This window comes from Somniosus microcephalus, chromosome 9 (assembly GCF_052327205.1).
Source record: "Somniosus microcephalus isolate GS21.2 chromosome 9, FLI_Smic_1.0, whole genome shotgun sequence".
Lineage (NCBI taxonomy): Eukaryota > Metazoa > Chordata > Chondrichthyes > Squaliformes > Somniosidae > Somniosus > Somniosus microcephalus.
This window is the reverse complement of record NC_140995.1, coordinates 188,753,328-188,779,353: the sequence shown is the minus strand read 5'-3', so window position 1 is coordinate 188,779,353 and position 26,026 is coordinate 188,753,328.

Here is a 26,026-nt window from a genome sequence, read left to right as displayed (position 1 = left end):
CTAGACTCATGTCCAATTTCCTGCCTGCTCCCCGTAACCCTTTCTCCACTTCACCTGACGAAGGAGCAGCGCTCCGAAAGCTTGTGATTTCAAATAAAGCTGTTGGACTATAACCTGGTGTTGTGTGATATCTTACATTTGTCCACCCCAGTCCAACTCCGGCATCTCCACACCATTATATGTTTCAATAAAATCGCCTCTCATTCTTCTGAACTCCAATGAGTAGAGTCCCAATCTACTCAACCTCTCCTCATATGACCACCCCCTCATCCCCGGGATTAACCGAGTGAACCTTCTTTGTACTGACTCGAGAGCAAGTATGTCTTTTCTTAAGTATGGACACCAAAACTGTATGCAGTATTCCAGGTGCGGTCTCATCAATACCTTTTTTAACTGCAGCAATACCTCCCTGTTTTTATATTCTATCCCCCTAGCAATAAAAGCCAACATTCCATTGGCCTTCTTGATCACTTGCTGCACCTGCATACTAACTTTTTGAGTTTCGTGCACCAGGACCCCCAGATCCCTTTGTACTACAGTACTTTCCAGTTTCTTGCCATTAAGATAATAACTTGCTCTATGATTTTTCCTGCCAAAGTGCATAACCTCACACTTTCCAGTATTGTATTCCATCTGCCAAATCTCTGCCCACTTACTTAGCTTGTCTATGTCACTTTGCAGGTTTTTTATGTCCTCCTCACTCACTACTTTCCCTCCCATCTTTGTATCATCTGCAAACTTTGATATGTTACACTCGGTCCCCTCCTCCAAATTGTTAATATAGATTGTAAAGAGTTGGGGACCCAGCACTGACCCCTGCGGAACACCACTAGTTACTGATTGCCAGTCTGAGAATGAACCATTTATCCCAACTCTCTGCTTTCTGTTAGAGAGCCAATTCTCCACCCACGCCAGAATATTACCCCCAATCCCGTGATTTTTTATCTTGAGCAATAATCTTTTGTGTGGCACCTTGTCAAGTGCCTTTTGGAAGTCTAAATACACTACGTCCACTGGTTCTCCATTATCCACCCTGTATGTTACTTCCTCAAAGAACTCAAACAAATTTGTCAAACATGACTTCCCCTTCATGAAACCATGCTGAGTTTGTCCTATTAAATTTTGTTTATCCAAATGTCCCGTTACTGTCTCCTTAATAATGGACTCTAACATTTTACCAACCACAGATGTTAGGCTAACAGGTCTATAGTTTCCAGCCTTCTGCCTACTACCCTTTTTAAATAAGGGTGTTACATTAGCAGTTTTCCAATCTGCCGGGACCTTTGCTGAGTCCAGGGAGTTTTGAAAATTATTACCAATGCATCCACAATCCCTACCGCCACTTCCCTTAAGACCCTAGGATGTAAGCCATCAGGTCCAGGGGATTTATCCGGCTTAAGTCCCATTATTTTACCAAGTACCACTTCCTTAGTGATTTTAATCGTATTTAGCTCCTCTCCCCCTAGAGCCCCTTGTTTGTCCAGTGTTGGGATATTCTTAGTGTCCTCCACCGTAAAGACTGATACAAAATATTTGTTCAGCATTTTTGCCATCTCCATGTTTCCCACCATTAATTTCCCAGTCTCATCCTCTAAGGGACCAACATTTACTTTAGACACCCTTTTTCTTTTTATATAACTATAGAAACTTTTGCTATCCGTTTTTATATTTTTTGCTAATTTACTTTCATAATCTATCTTCCCTTTCTTAATCAATCTTTTAGTTATTTTTTGCTGTCTTTTAAAGACTTCCCAATCTTCTATCCTCCCACTAGATTTGGCTACCTTATATGCCCTGGTTTTTAGTTGGATACTATCCTTAATTACTTTACTTAGCCACGGATGGCTATCTTTTCTTTTACACCCTTTTTTCCTCAGTGGAATATATATTTTTTGGAAGTTGTAAAATAACTCCTTAAATGTACACCACTGATCATGTACCGTCTTACCCTTTAATCTATTTTCCCAGTCCACTCTAATCAATTCCGCTCTCATACCTTCATAGTCTTCATAGGGAAAAATCACATTGGGCCACACTTTCATTATTATAGCTGTTGGCTACAAATCATTCTTAGTAGAGTTATTGGAGGTAGTCAGCTGCCTCCTAACAATAGTGTCTGGGCGGAGTGTGGGGATTTGAAGAGGAGAGTCGGAGAAAACATATGAAATCTCTTTGCTTGTCGTTTTTGAATTGAAGAAAACACTTAAATTTTTGTTTAAAATTACCTAGGATATTTTGCATAAAACACACTGCGGAATAGATGCTTTCCGGGGAATTAATTGAAAATAAATCACTGCAAAACCCCTAGTTTGAAATAGTAATTACTGAAAGTTTCAAAATGTAATCTACTCAAGAATATTGTCATTTTTCTCTGGGTCATTTTCATTTTTCTATTTATTTTAATGGAATAACTGCAATTCATTTGACCAAATTGGCAGACAGTAAGCAACAAACAAAATAATTTCCTGATTATCCCTGCTGTCAACCATATGACAATACAAGGCTGGAGAGATACATTCATAAGAACCTCTCATGTCTTCAATGTCAGCTCAGTTCTATTTTTAACTGTAGCAGTTGGATCAATTGAAATGTTCAGTACTGAGAGCGATAATTTTTTGTTAGGTAAGGTTATCAATGGATATGGCGAGAAGGTGGTTAAATAGAGTCGAGACACAGATCAGCCATGATCTAATAGAATGTTGGAACAGACTCGAGGGGCTGAATGGCCTACATCTGGTCCTATGCTCCTATGTTTTTGCATCTTAAAAGTAACTCATTTGTTATAAAATGCTTTGAGAGGACATGATGAGATGCTATATAAATGTTGGTTCTTTCTTCTTTCTTTTCTTATATAACGGATATTTCAATAAGAATTTCAAGGAGGTATGTTTAATGTTTCATGTTAGTTTTTTCTTGCAAGAGCTCTGCCCGGCCCATTTTTTCTATTCATGACCTGGTAAGGTAAGTGACCTCACACCTGAACCTGTCTACACTTCTTTTGTGTTGTCCTGCAAAGCAAAACAATAAATTATGAATGAGTATCATGAATATCAGAAACCTGATGAATGAAATGGGTCTTCAGTTATTATTTCACTGTGAAACACGAGTCAGGTTTGTTTTTGAATTTGCGACGGGTGCTACGTCAAAACGTCTTATATTGCCTACAGAGACATGGTCAACATAAGCACACATAGAGTTCATATGCTTACTTCTGTTACAGGAGATGTTGACAGATCAATGAAAAGACACTGATGCATGTTTAGGCATTGTTCATACTGGTCAGTTCAACCTACAACCCAAATTCTTCAAACAATATATAGTTGGGACAGAGTTGTGCAGTTGTAAACTAACTGGGATGGATGAGACATGATGCACTACACGAGCTTTTCATGTTGGCTCTTTTTCCTTGCTAGCAGGGAGCATCATGCTGAATGCTGGCAGTAAGAGTCGTGCTGAATATCAGCACCAAGTACCTTGCTGAATAAAGGCAGCAAGTGACCTGCCGAACACTGACAGTGAGCACCATGAATGCTCGCATCAAGTGCCGTGCTGAATGTTAGTACAGGAAGCTTTGTGTTATCCGGAGGCTAAATGTCCGGCAAGCTCGAGCCACTGGCAAAAATCAGGAGCCGTTTTTTTTCTTTTCGTTGCTTTTTTCTCAACAGTCAAGCTCTGCAAGGTCTGTAGCTAAGCAACAGCTTCAGCTAGAGACGCTACAGAGACGCTTGCCGACTGTTTAGAAGCTGTTGCTAAGCAACAGGGTTTGTTGATTCACACGGAGCTGAAAATCTCCGTATGTTTCCACATTAGCGCTGGAGTGTCCGGCAGTTTTGAGGGAACGGCAACAGCTCGGTCCCATCGGTGCTGGATAGCACACAGTTTCCTGTAGTGAATATCTTGATGGCAATGCACTCAGTGCAGCTGATGTGTGATTAAAAACAAATTTGTTTATGGGATGTGGATGTCGCTGGCAAGGCCAGCATTTATTGCCCATCCCTAATTGCCCTTGATAAGGTGGTGGTGAGCTGCCTTCTTGAACTGCTGCAGTCCGTGTGGTGATGGTACTCCCACAGTGCTGTTGGGTAGGGAGTGCCAGGATTTTGACCCAGCGGCGATGAAGGATCGGCGATATACTTCTAAGTCAGGATGGTGTGTAACTTGGAGGGGAACTTGGAGGTGGTGGTGTTCCCATGCGCCTGCTGCCCTTGTCCTTCTAGGTGGAAGAGGTCGCGGGTTTGGGAGGTGCTGCCGAAGAAGCCTTGGCGAGTTGCTGCAGTGCATCCTGTAGATAATACACATTGCAGTCACGGTACGCCGGTGGTGGAGGGAGTGAATGTATAAGGTGGTGGATGGGGTGCCAATCAAGTGTGCTGCTTTGTCCTGGATGGTGTCGAGCTTCTTGAGTGTTGTTGGAGCTGCACTCATCCAGGCAAGTGGAGAGTATTCCATCACACTCCTGACTTGTGCCTTGTAGATGGTGGAAAGGCTTTGGGGAGTCAGGAGGTCCACACTGAAAGATTAATGATCTGACATAACCATTGCAAGTTAATCGAGCGATAAACCACAATTGATTAATGAGTGAGAATGAATTGTTAAAAGGAAAGAAAACATGAATTCTGGAAATCTGAAATAAAAAATAAACAGAAATTGTTGGTCAGTCATAATCTGCAAAAGGTTAGGTTAATGTTTCTGTTGGGACCGTACACCAGCTGAAATACTGAACTATGAAATAACAACAAAGGATCCAGAATAGCTCGGCTGTTCAGGTGGACTCCACCATAACTTTGGCAGAAATCTGCTGGGATGACTGCAACCTCCATTATGACCTAGATTTGCTGCCGATACAAAGATAGGTGAGTTAGCAAGTTGTGAGGAGGACACAAAGGGCAGGATTTTCATTGGGCCGTGGAGGCGGGATTGGAGGCGTGTGGGGGTTAAAATCCCGAAATCAGGGGGGCACGAACCCATTCCGCCCCCAACCTACCTCCATGCCAGTTTCAAAGGAGGCGGGTACCCGACCCACACTGGGACCCGCCTCCCCGAGGCGGGAAGGAGCTTAGTGCCAACTAACTGCCTATTAACAGGTAGTTAACAGGCAGTTTTTAGCCTAATCCCTATTTTCATTGGTGAAATGTGGGATTCCCAACGACTCCAAACCACGCCAAGTTAGCGAGGCGGGCCATCGGGATGAAGGGCTTGGAGGGGTCGAGATGTCCGGTGTTCAGGTGAGTGCTGGGTGCATGAGTGCAGAGGTAAGTGTGTTTCATGTGTGTAAAGTGTTTAAAGCAGTTTTACTTACCTTTACAGCCTTCCTTCCTTCAGGTCTCAGGAGTCCCTCATCTCACCGGCACAGAAAGCAGAATGGCCGCGAGCTGTCAAAAGTTCCAGCATTCAGCTTTCTGTTCCAGGGAGATCTGTAAATCATCCTGAGAGGAAGGAATTAACTTGGAGTACAGATTGTCAGTGTTTGACAGCTTCAAACAGCTGTGAAACGCTGATATTTCATCTGTCAAAAGGTCTTGACAGATGAAATTTCAATCTGTGACATCACCTGTTGCCGGGTGGCCCTTAATTGACCTGCTGAGCCTGCTGGGCGGGCTCAACAAGGTCAATCAAGTCAAAATCGCGTGGGTTGGCTAGAACTCGATGGAGGCGGGGCTACAACCCCGAAAGTTGTAGTCCCGCCTCCTACCCGCCTCCTCAATGAAAATCCAGCCCAAAGAGTCTGCAAAGGGATATAGATTGGTTAAGTGAGAGGTCAAAAATTTGGCAGATGAAGTATAATGTGGGAAAATGTGAGGTTATTCAATTTGGAAGGAAGAATGAAAAAGCAAATTATTATTTAAATGGAGTGAGACTACAAAATGCTGCGGTACAAAGGGATCTGGGGGTCCTAGTACATGAAACACAAAAATTTAGCATGCAGGTACAGCAAGTAATTAGGAAGGCTAATGGAATGTTGGCCTTTATTGCAAGGAGTCTGGAGTATAAAAGTAGGAAAGTTTTGATGCAACTTTACAGGGCGCTGGTGAGACTGCACCTGGGGCTGGATTTTCATTGGGCCATTGAGGTGGGATTGGAGGTGTGTGGGGGGTTAAAATTGCAAAAACTGGTGGGCTGGTGGGTGGGCCCAACCCCGCCTCCATCCCGCCTCCAAGCTGTAATGTATATACCTTTAAGGGGGGAACGATCTTTTACAGCTCATGTATACTGCAGTACCGGCAGTGACCACACCTGTATATTGCACTGAGTAGTAATCTGTACAGATCAGTTCCACTGTGAGCCACGTTGAGTAAACACCTGTTATACCGTTCTCCTGCAGTCTGTGTCTTATTATACACGGACACATCATTGGCGACAAGGCAAGTTCGAACCTACCTGCAACTCTGCATCACCTCCCGGGGGTTCGTTCCTAGAGATCAGTGGATTGGAGGTCAAGGCCAGAGACTCGGGCGTCGACCACGGGCAACCATCCAGTCATCCAGCAGAGACTCGAGAATTGCGGGGGAGGCTGTCGAGAGCCAGGCTTGGCTTTCCAGTCAAGGTGGTCCAGCGAAACGGGCTGGCAACAGGTAGTGCGCAGACCCTTCCTGGACAGCGGCGGGCTAGAGCCCAACCGAGCGGCACAGCAAAGGGCCGAGCAGTGTCGACGGGGGAGAGAGAGAGAGGGCAGAGCGCACAGGGTGCAGCCGGTGTTCAGGGGCCGAGCAGTGTCGAAGAGAGGGAGAGAGAGAGACGCGCAGAAACCCGCGAGGCACCGCCATTGCCACGAGGACCGCCGAGAGCGGTGTTGGCAGCAGCGCAGGAGAAGCTCGTGAAACCTACAGGGAGCCGCCATTGCCACGAGAACCGCCGGGAGCGGCGTTGGCAGCAGCGGGGGAGGAAGGAAAGCGCGGGAGATGCCATTTTAAGCCATTGGGAGACGTCATTTTAAACCACACCCAAAATGCCGAAGAGTGGCAGTATCACCGCATTTGACAATGAAGTCGAAGATTGGACTACATATGTTGAACAAATAGAGGTATACTGCAAGGCAAATGAGGTGTCAGATGACAAGAAAGCGTCGGTATTGTTAAATTTAATGGGTGCAAAGACGTATGGTTTATTACGAAATCTAGTAACCCCAACGAAGCCAATGGAAAAGAGTTTTGAAGACATAGTAACGATACTACAGGAACATTTAAACCCCACAACGCTGCTGATAGCAGAAAGATTCAAGTTTCACAGACGGAACCAGCATAAGGATGAAAGCAATGCTGATTATTTAACAGAACTGCGCAAACTATCGAAACACTGCCAGTTTGGAGCGGGACTGGCAGATACCTTAAGGGACAAGTTTGTGTGTGGGCTTCAAAGTGAATGAACCCAGAAACGGCTTTTATCTGAAAAGGACCTTACGCTGGAAAAGGCTTTCAGCATTGCGGTATCATATGAAGCAGCAGCATGGGGCGCTGCAGAGATACAACAGAGACCGCAAGAATATGGCACAAACGAAATGTCATATGGAACAGAGAAGTGCTGTCGCTGCAGCAGAACAACACACGACCACAATGATTGCTGGTTCAAAGACAAAGTGTGCAGACAGTGTGGAAAAGTAGGACACATAGCACGAGTCTGCAGGTCGGGAAAGAAAACCAGCAATAAGAAACCTACCAAAGAAAACTACAAGAAGGTACATAAGATGATGGAGAATAGTTCAGACGAACAAAAGAGAGATAATGACTCCGAAAGCAGGGAACTGAGTTGTCTGAAACTACATAATGTGATCACAACGGAGGATCACCGAACCATTTGGGTCACTCTCAAGATAGCAGGAGTCCAGGTAAAGATGGAATTGGACACAGGATCAGCCCTAACAGTCATAAACCGACGGGACTACGAGCGGCTATTCTCACATATACCCTTGAGAGACACAAAAATTATTTTGAAGACGTACACGGGGCAAAAAGTCTACCCCAAAGGAAAAATAAGGGTGACCGCTATATATAACGGTAAGGAAACACCAAAACTAGACCTGTATGTATTACAAGATGGAGGACCACCATTACTGGGACGTGAATGGATCCGGAAAATACAACTGGATTGGCATTCCATACAGGCACTGACTGTGGCTGACAAAAAGGATGACGACGTCACACCTGGGCGACTGTCAAAGATCCTAACTGACGCGAAAGAAGTGTTCCAGCAAGGACTCGGAACACTAAAAGGCATGACAGCGACGATTAAAATTGAAGAAAACGCAAGCCCAAAATTTTTTAAGGCCAGACCGGTACCTTATGCGATCTGCCCAGCCATCGAAGCAGAGCTGGAGAGCCTGGAACGCTCAGGTGTACTGTCCAAGGTAGACTGGAGCGAGTGGGCTACACCCATCGTCCCTGTGATGAAAAAGTCGTTGAGCAGCACGCCTGGGGAACCAAGGAAGGTTTGCATCCGTGGGGACTTTAAGGTAACAGTGAACCCGGTCCTTCACACCGTACAATATCCACTTCCGCAGATTGAAGATATTTTCGCCTTGCTATCTGGAGGGAAACGCTTCACTAAGATTGATCTGGCCCAGGCGTATCTGCAAATGGAGGTAGAAGAAGCATCAAAAAAATACCTCACAATCAACACCCATAAAGGTCGCTACCAATACAACCGGCTAGTATTCGGGGTAGCATCAGCTCCGGCTATTTGGCAGAGGGTAATGGAACAAGTCCTGCAAGGGATCCCAGGGACCCAGTGTTATTTGGACGACATCCTGGTCATGGGCGAAAATGACAGTGATCACCTTTCCAACCTGGAGCAGGTGCTCACTAGATTGCAGGAATATGGGCTCTGAGCTAACCGCCCCAAATGCGAGTTTTTTAGAAAACAGATCTCGTATTGTGGCCACGTTATCGATAAAGAGGGGTTACATAAGCCCCCAAAGAAGATTGAGGCAGTAGTCAAGGCTCCAGCGGAAAATGTGTCACAACTGAGGTCGTTCCTTGGGCTGGTAAACTACTACCATAAGTTCTTGCCAAATTTGTCTACAATACTACACCCACTGAACACCCTACTGCAAACTGGGGTGCCATGGAAGTGGAGTGACGAATGTAGACGAGCTTTCCAGAAGAGCAAAACACTAATCACATCGAAAGAGGTATTGGCCCATTACAACTCAGCATTCCGAATTCGGTTGGCATGTGATGCGTCACCCTACGGCATTGGAGTGGTGCTGTCGCACAAATTCTCGGACGGCTCAGAGAGGCCAATAGCCTTTGCGTCGTGATCACTAACCTCAGCCGAGCGTAACTACGCCCAGATTGACAGGGAGGCCCTCAGCCTAGTGTGGGGAGTGAAAAAGTTCAATCACTATCTGCACGGGCAGAAATTCACCTTGCTGACAGATCACCAGCCTCTTGTTTCCATTTTTAATCTGAAGAAGGGCGTTCCGGTGATGACTGTGCAACGACTACAAAGATGGTCACTTTTTCTAGGGCACACCACTATGAGAGTGAATATAAGGGCACGAAACAGCATGGAAATGCTGATGGGCTATCACGCCTGCCCCTGCCTACTGCGGAGGAAGCACCAGCAGTGGATCCTGTCGAAATATTCCATTCGACTATAGTTGAATACCTACCGGTAACTAACGCTTGTATCGAAAAGGAAACCTGAAATGACCCGACACTGTCTCGGGTATATGATTTGATGGTGAAGGGATGGCCAGCACATGGCGACTCACTGTTGCCAGCATTCTCGACAAGGAGAGAACAGCTGTCAGTGTGCCGGGGGACCTTGATGTGTGGATCCCGAGTGGTAATTCCACCCAAGTTAAGGGATAGAGTGCTCAATGAGCTTCACGAGGGTCATCTGGGAGGGGTAAAAATGAAAAGCCTAGTCAGGGCTTATGTGTGGTGGCTGGGAATCGATATACAAATCGAGGACCTGACCAAGAGTTGCTCAGGATGCCAGAAAGTCCAAAATGCACCACCACAGGCCCCTCTACACCCATGGGAGTGGCCCTCATCTCCATGGCAACGGGTGCATATTGATTTTGCTGGTCCATTCATGGACTCAATGTTTTTAATAGCCGTGGATGCGCACTCGAAATGGCCTGAGGTCATCAAAATGTCCTCCACCACCATGGAGAAAACTATTGCAGTCCTACGGACCATTTTTGCTAGGAATGGCTTGCCAGAACAGATTTGCACCGACAACGGACCACAGTTTGTGTCCGAAGAGTTCCGGAGATTCTTGAAAAAGAATGGGGTAAGGCATTACACATCCGCCCCGTATCATCCAGCCACAAATGGATTGGCTGAGAGGTTCGTACAAACCTTTAAGAAGGCAATAAAGGGTATGTACAATGACAACATTCCACTGCAGCACAAAGTGGACAATTTCCTGTTCGCCTACCGGAATGCGACACATGCAGTCACCAACCAGGCCCCAGCCATGATGTTCTTTAACCGAAGGTTAAGACCTCGTCTGGATTTGCTCAGACCAAACGTACGAAGAGATGTTGAGAGTAAGCAATTCCAGCACATCCATGAGAAGCCAACAAGGAGCTTCAATTTAGGGCAACCGGTCTTGGCCCGCGACTACCAAACAGAAAAATGGCAGCCAGGAACGATATGCACACGGCAGGGCCCACTAATGTACACAGTGGACGTTGGGGAGAGCATCGTGAGACGCCATGCTGACCAGATCCTAGAGTCACAGGAACAAGTCAACCCCATGCCTCGCCCATACGTACCTGGAAATGAACCCGACGTACAGGTCGCATCTACCCCAGAAACAGTAGCATCGGAAGCTGATGAATCAACCGACGACAGGGGGCCAGAATCGCCTTCGCACCAAGAGCAAGACACTCTGGAAAGGCGCTATCCAGAAAGGATCAGGAAGCCTCCCCAAAGACTGAATATATAAATAGACTATTTTCAGCTAATGTTGCATGTTAAAAGTGTTAATTGTAATTAGTTTGATATTTACTTGTTAAATGAGTGTTATGGTACTGTTAATCTAAAAGGGGAGGAATTGTAATGTATATACCTTTAAGGGGGGAACTATCTTTTACAGCTCATGTATACTGCAGTACCGGCAGTGACCACACCTGTATATAGCACTGAGTAGTAATCTGTACAGATCAGTTCCACTGTGAGCCACGTTGAGTAAACACCTGTTGTACCGTTCTCCTGCAGTCTGTGTCTTATTATACACGGACACAACAGAAGCAATTTTCAAAAAATCGTGTCTACTGGTCCCATCTCCAAGAGGCGGGATAGGCCGTTAAGGCCCTTAACAAGCACTAAATTGCCTCTATAATGCCATTTTGATAGGCCTTTGTGATTTTAACCCTTTTCCCATGTGACGCACGCCTGTTCTGAAACACGACGGTGAAACCTGGCGGTAGCACAATTGGATTGCTGACTATCAGCTGCAGCTCAACCATTAAATAGGAGATTTGATCAGCCATCATTTGTAGGTGGCAGGACTTTGTTGTCTCAGGTCTGGGGGAACTTTTAGAAGGCATAACCAGAGCTGTGGAAGTTTGGAGCCTGACACCCATCTCCAGTGTGACCTCCTGGGAAATCCCTCTCGCCACCTTGACTGAGTGCTTCCTCAACTGAGGCATCTACCAGAAACATGGGTGCCATTTATTTCCTTCCCTTCTGGACATTAGATGAGGACGAAGACCAGTCACGGCACCAGCAGAACCAGGAACAACAGCACCACCAACAGCAGCAGCACCAACAACAACAGTAGCAACAACAAGAGCGCCAAGCTGCTGCTCACCCACCTGAAGCTGCACAGGCCAGAAGGGGCCAGCGCATGGAAGCCCGTCGGTGCAGGGGATACCCCCCAAACAAGGTCTACAGACACAGGGTCAGCTACCTCAACATGTCTGAGCAGCAGTGCCAAAAGCGAGAGGTAGTGGGTGACATCTGCGCAATGCTGCAACAAGACCTGCAGCCCAGAGGACCAGGTGGATAAACCTTACCAGTAGCCATGAAAGTCACCACCGCACTCAACTTTTTTGCCTCAGGCTCATTCCAGGGATCAGCAGCAGACATCAGCGGCATCTCCCAGGCGGCTGCATACACTTGCATCACGCAGGTTACCGATGCCCTCTTTGCCATCGCGCACAATCACATCCATTTCACGAAGGATCAAGCAAGTGTCACGGTGTGTGCGGTTGGATTAGCTAATCTGGCAGGCTTTCCAAGGGTGCAGGGCGTCGTTGACTGCACACATGTGGCCCTTACGGCACCCCATCGCAATCCAGGAATTTTTGTCAACCGCAAGGGCTTCCACTCCCTTAACGTTCAGCTGGTGTGTGACCACAAGAAGGAAATTTTGCATGTTTGTGCCAAGTACCCTGGCAGTTGCCATGACTCCTTCATACTGTGCCAGTCTAGTGTGCCTCCGCTATTCAGTCCGCCAGACCAACTTGGAGATAAGGGCTATCCCCTGAAGACGTGGCTAATGACGCCGTTGAGGAGCCCATCCAACGAAGCTGAGGAGAGCTACAACTCCAGCCACATGTCCACCAGAGCCATAATCAAGCAAACCACCGGTTTGCTGAAGGTGCGCTTCAGATGCCTGAATAGATCAGGTGGAGCCCTGCAGTACTCAGCAGCCAGGGTCTCCAGAATTGTCGTGGTTTGCTGTGTACTTCACAACATGGCACAGCGTCATGGCTTGCAGATTCCTGAGGACCAAGTGGCTCATCACATATCCTCCTCAGATGAGGAGGAGAAGGAGGAGGAGGAGGAGAGTGAAAACGAACATTTTGCAGAGGCCCATCAACCAGCGGCAGCAGTACGCGAGAACATTGCTGCCCGGGATGCAAGGAACGCACTCATCCTGGCCAGATTTGCTTAGCCTAGCCAATCAAGCACTTTTGCCTCGCAGCTTCTTACCAGAGCATTGACAATGGCCAAGAACCAACGGATTCCTAGCAATTTGACCACCATACTGACAATTGCAAGTAATCCTAAGCCCTCAATGTGGAAGTCCCATTCACAAAATGACACACGCCACAACTACAGCAGTAGCCATCAGATTTTTTATTTACATTAATCATTTGATGGCTTTTTAACATAAAACATCAAATTTCACCCAAGTGACTACCCTTGTGACTATTTGTGCAGTATCTTTCTCTTACGCATGCTCCTACGTGGTGCTTCCCCTGTGGCTTCAGCAGATGTGGAGGCCCCTTGCTCAGTTTCTTGCTGCTCCTGTCTTGACACCTTTGGTGGGCGTCCTCTGGGGTTGCGAACCTGTGAGGGCTTGTCAACAGTCTGCTGCTCCTGTGGCTGTGCAGGGGTTGAGACGCCGATCTCAGTTGGGTGTGGACTCTGGTGGGGCTCTGACCGAGGGCTCTGCAGTGGCATGGAAGTGTGAGCGTTTGGAGAGGAGCCCCCACTCCCTTGATGTCTGCCACCAACTTCCCTCTCATGGGTCAGGTCCACGTCAGCATTTGCAAGTGGCTTGAGAGCACCTTGCTGCACATCAGGGGGGCCATGGGGACCCGTATCTGCACTGGCAGTCCTACTCAGAAGGACTTCCATGAAGGCCTGGTTTCTCTGTTCAATAGATGACCATCGCTCCTCCAGAGATGTCTTTCTATTCAGAACACTCACCATGTTTTCTGCACTCTGGCGACTTATCACCTCCATGGAGGTTGCCACCCTTTCCATGGTGATGCGTTCATGCACCAATGACTCCACAAAGGTTCTGCTCATGTTCGCAATAGATTCCTCCATTCGCTCCACACTCACAGCGACCCTGGAGACAAAACCTGCCAGAGACTCCTGCATCTGTTCCTGGAGTTCCAGCACCGCTGATCTTATGGATGGACCCAGAGGCAGAGGGTCGACATACAGCTGAGCCGAGCTGGCAGAGTCCTGCGCTCTCTGACTAGGACTCTCCACTGCTGTCCCTGTCTCCACAATCTGCTGATGCTCACTTGTGAGCTGTGATACACCAGGTGACAACAGCACTCTATCTCGCGATGGTCCCACCGAGGTGTGAGTGTCTGCGCTGGTGCTGGATGCACTGAATTCTGCTGACGCTGTGCCCTCAGAAGTTGCAGCTTCCTCTGAGGAGTCTGGATGCTCAGGCTCTTCCTCCTGGCTAGTGGGGACGGGTGCTTGCGATGGTCCTGTGGGGGAGTAAAGGAAAGAGTCAGAGATGTAATGCCAAGGTTACATGCACATTGCATATTGCAGATGATCATAAGTCCATCTGTTAGAGCTTCAGAATCATTATCAGCGAATCATGCAATGTCAATGGGAGAGATGGAAAACTATCCTGTCACCAGCTTGCTGTGATGCAACCGTCTGTCCATCCCTCACTTGCGTATCTTCCTCCACTCCCATGATCTCCAGGACCACCTCCTCCCAGGGGGTGAAGTGGGCTACTGAGGGTGGCCCTCCTCCTGTCCTCACTCTTTCTCTCTTATTGTGAGCTCTCTTTTCCTGCAATGAGGGAGACAAGTGGAGGTTGAGTGAGAATGAAGGAGTGAGTGTAGAGATTCCATAGCATGATACTTAGAAGGAGACAAAGATGGAGTGAGGTGGCAAGACCAAGGGCCCTGCCTGTGTGTTCTCAGTTGCTTTCATAGCAGCACAGTGATAGGGAGTGTGAGGGCTGTATAGTTGAATAGTTAGGTGAATGTGACCATAGAGAGAGAGGGAATGGGTAAGAGTGCATGGATATCAGTGTCAAGTGGGATGTGGAGGAAGAGATTGCTAAAGCTGAGTGCTGGTGAGGAATGGCAATGGGGATCAGATTGAGGGTGATGGGAAATTCATACTCACTTTTCCAGTGCGCAGAAGGTCATGAAATCTGTTCCTGCACTGAAGCCAGTTTCTGCGGGTTACTGGCAATGAGTTGACCTCCTCTGCCACCTGGACCCACACAGCCTTGGTTTGCTGGGGAAGCTTCTTCCTCCCTGAAGAAGGGAAGAGCACCTCTTTATGTGCTCTTGCTCCCTCTACTAAAGCCTGCAGAGCAACGTCATCGAAGTGGGGTGCAGACCTAGGTCTCTGTCTGGCCATTCTGCCTCCAGGTCCCTCTCACTGCAAAGGCCAAAAGGTTGGCAGTCTGCAGAAGAAGCAAGGCTTCTTGCAGCCCTTAAATGCAGCAGCAATGATGACGTCATCGGAGGTGACTTTCAGACTGGAAAAACTCATTGGCCATGGGTTCCCACATGTTGGAATTCAATTGGCCAATTAAGTTAAAATCGCATCATTCTCCCACATTGATTTAGAATCTGGTGGATAACATGAAATGTGGATTACACGACCCCAGCCCGCCCCAGTATCAAATTCCAGACCCTGGAGTACTATGTGCAGTTTTGGTCTCCATATTTAAGGAAGGATATACTTGCATTGGAGGCAGTGCAGAGAAGGTTCACTAGGTTGATTCCTGGGATGAAGGGGTTGACGTAATGCGAAAGGTTGAGCAGGCTGGGCCTATACTCTGGAGTTTAGAAGAATGAGAGGTGATCTTATTGAAACATATAAGATTCTGAGGGGAATCGACAGGGTAGATGCTGAGAGGATGTTTCCCCTAGTAGGGGTATCTAGAACTAGGGGGCATAGTTTCAGAATAAGTGGTTGCCCATTTAAGACGGAGATGAGGAGGAATTTCTTCTCTCAGAGGGTCGTGAATCTGTGGAATATCTACCCCAGAGCGCTGTGGAGGCGGAGTCATTGAATACATTCAAGGCGGAGATTGACAGACATTTGAACTACAAGGAAGTCAAGGGGTATGGGGAGAGAGCGGGAAAGTGGTGTTGAGGACAAGATTGGATCAGCCATGATCTTATTGAATGGCGGAGCAGGCTTGAGGGGCCGATTCGTCTACTCCTGCTCCTGTTTCTTATGTTCTTATAAGTCCTGGCCTTGCGCTAACATTTCTGATATGGCAATAAATATAAAGAGGGTTAGCCTGCGCCCTGGTCCTCAGTTGCAACTAGACATATCTGACTGACAACCTGTGCTATCATAGAATCATAGAAATTTACGGCACAGAAGGAGGCCATTCGACCCAATCGGGACGATTTTCGCAGCCCTGGGGAAGCGGATTTGAAAGCGGGACTGCCGGGAAAATGGCAGAATCTGGCGGCGGGTACCTATCCCGCCCCTAACTCTCCTCCATGCCATCTTCCCAGGAGGTGGGTAGGGGATTACAGCCACTTAACTGCCTGTTAACAAGTAGTTAACAGGCAGTTAAGAGGATTATCACCATTTTTCCATCAGAGGTGTGGGCTTCCCGATGTCGCGAGGCGAGCAGTGGGTCTGCGGGGTGCAAAAGTGCGCTGTGGAGGTGAGTGATGGGTGCAAGTGTGGAGAGGTAAGTATGTGAGATGAGTGAAAAGTGTTAGAAAAAGTTTACTTACCTTTGTTTCTTCCTGTAGGCTTCAATCGTTGGGGATCCGCAGGCTCTGGCATCTCCACAGCAGAGATGACAGAATGGTTGCTGCATTCTCCGATGCAACAGCCATCTGCTTTCTGCTCAGAGAATAGGTTTGGTGAGCCTTGAGTACAAGAACTCACCAAACAACAGAGAATGTCAGTGTTTGACAGCTTCTCAAAGCTGTTAAACGATGACAATTCATCAGACACAAAAACATCCGTCAACCATTACCCTTTGCTTCCTGCCACTGAGCCAATTTTGAATCCAACTTGCCACTTACCCTTGGATCCCATGGGCTTTTATTTTTCTGACCAGTCTGCCATGTGGGAGCTTGTCAAAAGCCTTACTAAAATCCATGTAGACTACATCAAATACACTACCCTCATCAACCCTCCTTGTTATCTCCTGGGTCCACCTGGGAATCTAAGCAGGAATTAAGGTCTGAACACTTGAAAATCAGGGTAATTGTTTTCTTTAACATTGTAAGCAGTCCCTTGAAATAGATGACTGCTGGGGGCAGTTTCTTCTTTCCAGGGAATCCAGCATCCTCCTGGCATTGCAAGTTTCAGGTGGCATTTCTGGCATCTCTGGTGGTGGCGGGGGGGGGGGGGGCGGAATTCACAGATGAGCCCCCAACCCGTCAAAGGCCCACTTCTCATGGTTCCTTCACCAGACCCCGTGAATTTTGGCGAGGTCATTGGTGAAGGATGAATTTATTTACCTGCAGCCCAGACGAGCGGGTGGCCAGGCTGGTGTCAAAGTCACCAGCGCCCTCAACTTGTTCACCTGAGACTCTTTACAGGGATCTGCAGCAGACATTTGCGGCATCTCACAGTCAGCCACCCACAAATGCATCACACAGGTCACCGATGCACTGTTTGACAAGTCAGCCAATTATATCAACTTTGCCACTGATGAAGCCAGTGTTACTTAGCAGGCGCTCGGTTTTGCCACTCTGGCTGGCTTCCCACGGGTGCAGGGCATCATTGACTGCACATATGTGGCCATCAGGGCACCCCATCATCACCCAGGAGTCTTTGTCAACCACAAGAGCTTCCACTCCTTCAATGTGCAGCTGGTGTGCAACCATAGGAAGATCATCTTGCATGTGTGCGCCAAATTCCTTGGCAGCTGCCATGACTCTTTCGTGCTGCGCCAGTCCACCCTCTCTCAGCTTATCATTCTTCCAAACAGACTTTCTGGCTAGCTGCTTGGAGACAAGGGCTATCAACTGAAGATATGACTCATGACACCCTCAAGGAGGCCAAGTACTGAGGCTCAGGAGAGATATAATGAAAGCCACATGTCCAAAGTTGTGTCATAGAGCAGACAATAGGCATGCTGAAAATGCGCTTCAGATGCCTTGACAGATCTGGAGGAGCCCTTCAGTACTCACAAGCAAGGGTCTCCAGAATCGTCCTGGTCTGCTGCGCCCTGCACAACATAGCGCAGCAGCAAGGATTAGAGCTGCATGAGGAGCAAGTCTTTGAGCGCACAGCCTCTTAGGAGGAGGAGGAGGAGGATCATCAGCTGGATGATGATGATGAGGAGGGAGGAGCAGGAGGAACCTGTGGTCCAGACCCCACCAGCACCCGAGCACATTGTTGCCCGGGAGGCCAGGGATGGTCTCACCACAGTAGCGGCGGCGGCAGTGCAGACCTGCGGGGAACGAAGCAGCGGCAGTGATAAAAGGTGAGCCCGAGGACCAGGTAGGCCCCACAGCAGCAGCAGCGGCGGCGGCAGTGCGGACCTGCAGGGAACGAGGCGGTGGCAGTGATAAAAGGTGAACCCGAGGCGCAGGTAGGCCCCACAGCAGCAGCAGCGGCGGCGGCAGTGCGGACCTGCAGGGAACGAGGCGGTGGCAGTGATAAAAGGTGAACCCGAGGCGCAGGTAGGCCCCACAGCAGCAGCAGCGGCGGCGGCAGTGCGGACCTGCAGGGAACGAGGCGGTGGCAGTGATAAAAGGTGAACCCGAGGCGCAGGTAGGCCCCACAGCAGCAGCAGTGGCGGCGGCAGTGCGGACCTGCAGGGAACGAGGCGGTGGCAGTGATAAAAGGTGAACCCGAGGCGCAGGTAGGCTTACCAATCTCAGAGCTCGGAGAGAGAAGTAAAAAGTAATCGAAGTGTGATGTCACCAGAAAGCAGGTAAGTGATTGGTTGATGAGTATTTCTCTTTTTTTAGACTTAAACCCTGTAGTTAGTTTCTAGGGTCTCTGTGGTGTAGCGGGGACTGTTGGTAATCCAGGGCCCTTAATTATATCATTGAACTGTAGTGAAATTGGTGGGATTGATTTGTTTAATTTAATTTGAATTAATTAAAGGGTAAGTCATGGCAGGACAGCTCGGTGCCGTGGTATGCTCCTCCTGTGCTATGTGGGAACTCAGGGACACTTCCTCTGTCCCTGACAACCATGTGTGCAGGAAGTGTGTCCAGCTGCAGCTACTGACAGACCGCATTGCAGCACTGGAGCTGCGATTGGATACATACTGGACCATTTGCGATGCTGAAGACGTCGTGAATAGCACGTTTAATCAATTGGTCACACCACAGGTAAAGGTGGCACAGGCAGAAAAGGAACGGGTGACCAACAGGCAGAGTAGTAGGCGCAGGCAGGTAGTGCAGGGGTCCCCTGTGGCCATCCCCCTCTCAAACAGATATAACGCTTTGGTTACTGATGGGGGGGATGGCTTACCAGGGGAAGGCAGCAGCAGCCAACTTCCTGGCACCAGGGGTGGTTCTGCTGCACAGGACGGGAGGAAAAAGTGGGGGAGAGCTATAGTAATAGGGGATTCTATTGTAAGGGGAATAGATAGGCGTTTCTGCGGCCGCAAACGAGACTCCAGGATGGTGTGTTGCCTCCCTGGTGCAAGGGTCAAGGATATCTCAGAGCGGCTGCAGAACATTTTGGAAGGGGAGGGTGAACAGCCAGTTGTCGTGGTGCATATAGGTACCAACGATATGGATAAAAACTGGGATGAGGTCCTAAAAGCTGAATATAGGGAGTTAGGAGGTAAATTAAAAAATAGGACCTCAAAGGTAGTAATCTCAGGATTGCTACCAGTGCCACGTGCTAGTCAGAGTAGAAATAGAAGGATATTTCAGATGAATACGTGGCTAGAGGAATGGTGCAACGGGGAGGGATTCAAATTCCTAGGCCATTGGAACCGGGGGAGGTGGGACCAGTACAAAACGGACGGTTTGCACCTGGGCAGGGCCGGGACCGATGTCCTAGGGGGAGTGTTTGCTAATGCTCTGGGGGAGGGTTTAAACTAAAATGGCAGGGGGTTGGGAATCTGAGCGGGGAGACAGAGGAAAGGGAAACAAGGATAAAAGCAAAAGACAGGAAGGAGAAAAACAAAAGTGGCAGTCAGAGAAATCAACGGTTTAAATCAAACATGGCCACAGTAAATAATAATTCTAAAAGATCTAAGAGCGTTAAAAAAAACAAGCCTGAAGGCTTTGTGTCTTAATGCGAGGAGCATTCATAATAAGGTGGATGAATTAGCTGAGCAAACAGAGGTAAATGAATATGATATGATTGGGATTACGGAAACATGGCTCCAGGGTGGCCAAGGCTGGGAACTCAACATCCAGGGGTATTCAATATTCAGGAAAGATAGGCAAAAAGGAAAAGGTGGTGGGGTAACATTGCTGGTTAAAGAGTGGATTAACACAATTGAAAGGAAGGATATTAGCTCTGATGATGTGGAATCTGTATGGGTAGAACTGAGAAATACCAAGGGGCAGAAAACGTTAGTGGGAGTGGTATATAGACCTCCAAACAGTAATGCGGAGGTCGGGGATGGCATTAAACAGGAAATTAGAGAAGCGTGCAATAAGGGCACAGCAGTTATCATGGGTGACTTTAATCTACATATAGATTGGGCTAACCAAATTAGTAACAATATACTGTGGAGGAGGAATTCCTGGAGTGTATACGGGATGGTTTCCTGGACCAATATGTCGAGGAACGAACTAGAAATCAGGCCATCTTAGACTGGGTATTATGTAATGAGAAAGGATTAATTAGCAATCTTGTTGTGCGAGGCCCCTTGGGTCAGAGCGATCATAATATGATAGAATTCTTCATTAAGATGGAGAGTGAAGTAGTTGACTCAGAGACTAGGGTCCTGAATTTTAAATAAAGGAAACTACGATGGTATGAGGCACGAGTTGGGTAGGATTGATTGGGGAATGTCACTCATAGGGTTGATGGTGGATGGGCAATGGCAAACTTCCAAAGATCGCATGGATGAACTACAGAATTTGTTCATCCCAGTTTGGCATAAAAATAAAACAAAAAAGGTGACTCAACCGTGGCTAACAAGGGAAATTAGGGATAGCATAAGATCCAAGGAGAGGACATATAAATTTGCCAGAAAAAGCAGTAAACCTGAGGATTGGGAGCAGTTTAGGATTCAACAAAGGAGGAGAAAGGGATTAATTAAGAGGGGGAAAATAGAGTATGAGAGTAAGCTTTCAGGGAACATAAAAACTGACTGCAAAAGCTTTTATAGATATGTGAAGAGAAAAAGATTGATGAAGTCAAGCGTAGGTCCCTTGCAGTCAGAATCAGTGGAATTTATAATGGGGAACAAAGAAATGGCGGACCAATTAAATACATACTTTGGTTCTGTCTTCAAAAAGGAGGACACAAATAACCTCCCAAAGTTGTCAGGGAACATAGGGTCTAATGAAAGGGAGGAACTGATAGAAATCAGTATTTGTAGGGAAATGGTGTTAGGTCCTAGGGTACTTAAGGAAGTGGCCCTAGAAATAGTAGATGCACTGCTGGTCATCTTCCAAAATTCGATAGACTCGGGAACAGTACCCATGGATTGGCGGGTAGCTAATGTTACGCCACTGTTCAAAAAGGGTGGTAGAGAGAAAATGGGAAATTACAGACTGGTAAGTCTGACATCGGTAGTGGGGAAAATGCTAGAGCCCATTATAAAGGATGTAATAGCAGAGCACTCAGAAAAAAGTGACCGGATCGGACAAAGGCAACATGGATTTACAAAAGGTAAATCATGCTTGACTAATCTACTGGAATTTTTTGAGGATGTAACTGGTAAAATAGATAAGGGAGAACCAGTGGATGTGGTGTATTTGGATTTCAGAAGGCTTTCGATAAGGTCCTGCATAAGAGATTAGCATGTAAAGTTAAAGCACATGGGATTGGGGGTAAGGTACTGACTTGGATAGAGAACTGGTTGGCAGACAGGAAGCAAAGAGTTGGAATAAACGGCTCTTTTTCCGAGTGGCAGGCATTGACTAGTGGGGTACCGCAGAGATCGGTCCTTGGACCCCAGCTATTCACAATATATATATTAATGATCTGGACGAGGGAACTAGATGTAATATCTTCAAGTTTGCAGACGACACAAAGCTGGGTGGGCGTGTGTGCTGTGAGCAGGATGCCGAGAAACTCCAATATGATTTGGACAGGTTGGGTGATTGGACAGAAGCATGGCAGATGCAATATAACGTGGATAAATGCGAGGTCATCCACTTTGGTGTCAAAAACAGGAAGGCAGATTATTATCTGAATGGCAATAGATTGGGAGAAGGGGAAGTGTAACGAGACCTGGGCGTCCTTGTGCACCAGTCGCTGAAAGTAAGCATGCAGGTGCAGCAGGCGGTTAAGAAGGCAAATGGTATGTTGGCCTTCGTAGCGAGAGGGTTTGAGTACAGGAACAAGGATGTCTTGCTGCAGTTGTACAGGGCCTTGGTGAGACCACATCTTGTGTATTGTGTTCAGTTTTGGTCGCCTTATCTGAGGAAGGATGTTCTTGCCATAGAAGGAGTGCAGCGAAGATTCACCAGGCTGATACCTGGGATGGCAGGAATGACGTATGAGGAGAGATTGGGTCGATTGGGCTTGTACTCGCTGGAGCTTAGAAGAATGAGAGGGGATCTCATCGAAACTTATAAAATTCTAACAGGACTAGACAGACTAGATGCTGGAAGGATGTTCCCGATGGTCGGGGAGTCCAGAACCAGGGGTCACAGTCTAAGGATAAGGGGTAAGCCATTTAGGACAGAGATGAGGAGGAATTTCTTCACCCAGAGTGTGGTGAACCTGTGGAATTCTCTACCACAGAAGGCAGTAGAGGCCAATTCATTAAATATATTCAAGAAGGAGTTGGATTTATTTCTTAAGGCTAAAGGTGTCAAGGGATATGGAGAGAAGGCAGGAACAGAGTACTGAATTTGGATGATGAGCCAGGATCTCATTGAATGGCGGAACAGGCTCGAGGGGCTGAATGGCCTACTCCTGCTCCTATCTTCTATGTTTCTATGTTTCACCATGGCCAGATTTACTTACCTTCACGCATTACACCCATATGGCTGCCACACGCTGCTCCAGGCTCGCACCACCCCACAGCAACACCATAAAGCGTCCCTACAATGACCAAGCCATTCCCTTCACACTGACCACCATTGCTGGAGGTAACGTTATAGAATCATAGAATGGTGACAGCACAGAAGGAGGCCATTCGGCCCATCGAGTCTGTGCCGGCTCTCTGCAAGAGCACTTCAGCTAGTCCCACTCCTCCGCCCTGTCCCCGTAGCCCTGCAAATATTTTCCCTCAGGTACTTATCCACTTCCCTTTTGAAAGCCATGATTAAATCTGCCTCCATCACCCTTTCAGGGACTGAATTCCAGAGCCTAATCACTCGCTGCATAAAAAGTTTCCTCATGTCGCCTTTGGTTCTTCTGCCAATCACCTTAAATCTGTGTCCTCTGGTTCTCGACCCTGCCGCCAATGGGAACAGTTTCTCTCTATCTACTATGTCTGGAGCCTTCATGATTTTGTACACCTCTATCAAACCTCCTCTCAGAGTAAAAGTGGAGGGGGTGTCGCAATATTAATCAAGAGTCAATTACTGCTGTAAGGAGGGACGATATCTTAGCAGGTTCCTCTAATGAGGCCATATGGGTAGAACTTAAAAACAAAAAGGGGCAAGCACTTTGCTGGGAGTGTACTATAGGCCCCCAAACAGTCAGGGGGAGATAGAGGAACAGATATGTAGGCAAATCTCAGAGAAGTGTAGAAATAATAGGGTAATAATACTGTAGTAGGGGATTTCTACTTCCCCAATATTAACTGGGATAGTCAGAGTGTGAAAGGCTTAGAGGGTGCGGAATTCTTAAAGTGCATCCAGGAGAGCTTTTTGAGCCAGCATGTAGAAAGTCCTACAAGAGAGGGGGCAGTACTGGACCTAGTTCTAGGGAATGTAGCTGGGCAAGTGATAGAAGTGTCAGTAGGAGACCATTTTGGTGACAGTGACCATAATTCGGTGAGATTTAAGGTAGTCATGGAAAAGGCCAAAGATGGACCGGAAATAAAGGTTCCAAATTGGGGGAAGGCTGATTTTAATATGATAAGGCAGGATCTGGCCAAAGTGAACTGGGATCAGCTGATTGTAGAAAATCCACATCAGAGCAGAGGGAGTCATTCAGAAAGGAAATAGAGAGAGTACAACGCCAACATGTTCCCGTAAAGGTCAAGGGTGGGACCAACAAGCCCAGGGAACCCTGGGTGTCAAGGGAAATACAAGAATCGATTAGGAAAAAATGGGAGGCTTTTGGCATATACAAAGGACTAAAAACAGTGGAAGCCCTAGAGGAGTATAGAAAGTGCAGGGGGGGTACTTAAAAAAGAAATTAGGAGAATGAAGAGGGGTCATGAAAAAACACTGGCGGGCAAAATAAAGGAAAATCCAAAGGTGTTTTATAAGTATATTAAGGGCAAGAGGATAACCAGGGAAAGAGTAGGGCCCATTAGGGACCAAAGTGGCAATCTGTGTGTAGAGCCGGAAGATGTAGGTGAGGTTTTAAATGAATATTTTGCATCTGTGTTCACTATGGAGAAGGACGACGTAGGCGTAGGAAATCAGGCAGGGGGATTGTGATATACTTGAACAAATTAGTATTGAGAGGGAGGAGGTACTAGCGGTTTTAGCGGGCATAAAAGTGGATAAATCCCCAGGCCCAGACGAGATGTATCCCAGGCTGCTGTGTGAGGCAAGGGAGGAGATTGCAGGGGCTCTGACACAAATTTTCAGAACCTCTATGGCCACAGGGGAGGTGCCAGTGGACTGGAGGACAGCCAATGTAGTATTCAAGAAGGGTAGTAGGGATAAACCAGGGAATTACAGGCCAGTGAGCCTAACATCAGTGGTAGGGAAATTATTTGAAAAAATTCTGAGGGATAGAATTAGTCTCCACGTGGAGAGGCAAGGATTAATCCAGGATAGTCAGCATGGCTTTGTTAGGTGGAGATCATGTCTAACCAATTTGATTGAATTTTTCGAGGGGGTGACTAGGTATGTGGATGAGGGTAGTGCAGTGGATATAGTCTACATGGACTTCAGTAAGGCTTTTGACAAAGTCCTGCATGAGAGACTTGTAGGGGTCGCAAAATCCCCTCAGCCCCCGAAGATCGGGAAATATTAATCCACATCGTGGACGAAGGCTTGTGTGATTTAAATTGTCTTTGGGTTGGACAATGTTTTAAAACATACCCAGAATCACAAAAGGCTGCATTAAAAAGCTCGTAAGCTAGGCAGCACTTGGACACTGGAATCAAAGAACTTTGTGAAAATCACACACTTTAAGATTGTACATTTTATTAAAAGATGTACTCTTGAGTTTTGGACTGTTTAAATTGCCCAGGGCATAAAAATGGCTGAACAGACCTCATGGAAACAGAATTACAAAAAGGCAGCAGAACAGGACAGACAGGCTGTTAGCATATGAAAAAGCTCAGCGCTGCCCTGTAGTGGGTTTGAATGGAGCCCGAGCTGTCAGTCACCCTGTGGTATTGGGCGGGTCCAGTAACCTACAAGCTGCTTGTTTACACTGGGGAGTAGCCCGTTTGAATCAGCCAATCATCGGACAGCAAGCACAATGGGTTGTTTACACACATCCATTCACTGAAATTGACTCTACTACGTGATGTCTCCAGGTATGAATGGAGGAAGTTAAAAGCCCTACTCTTGTGTATTCGGACTTTTCGGCGCAAAATTGCGCACAGACCTTTTCGGCGCGAAAACAGCAGGGACTCCCAGGGTATAAAGATTGAGCCCAGGAAGTCCTCTCTCTCTCTTCTCTTTTACTCTTTGGACTGCAGGTGAGCAAGGCTTCTGACTCACTAGCAAGACAATCTAGTGAGAAGTAAAGGGGTGGTAATTTAAGGGAAATGTTGCTAAGATTGTAAAATTAACATTGTAGCCATTTATCCCTCATTTCTGCCATTTGCCTTCCCCTGTTAATCAATTTTACCGTGATTACTTTGATTGTGTGGTGTAGTTTCTTTAGTTTTAATAAAATTTGACTTTCTTGCATCCAGACCATTTGTCCGTTTTTAATATATCATTAATTATAAGTTCCACCAGTCAGAACTGGAAGGAGGGTTTAGCGATTCGAAACCGCTGATTGGAATTGGTCACAGTGCAGTGGCAAGGCTGCCTGACCAGGTAAATTACCGTAAACCAGGTAAAGGATGCCCCCTACAAATTGGTGACCGCAGCAGGACTGGAGGCAGTTTTTGATATGATAAGTGGTCTGGATCTGGAGAAAGCATCAGCTCTTGCTTTTCTTGCTTTCAGTCTATGGGTAGC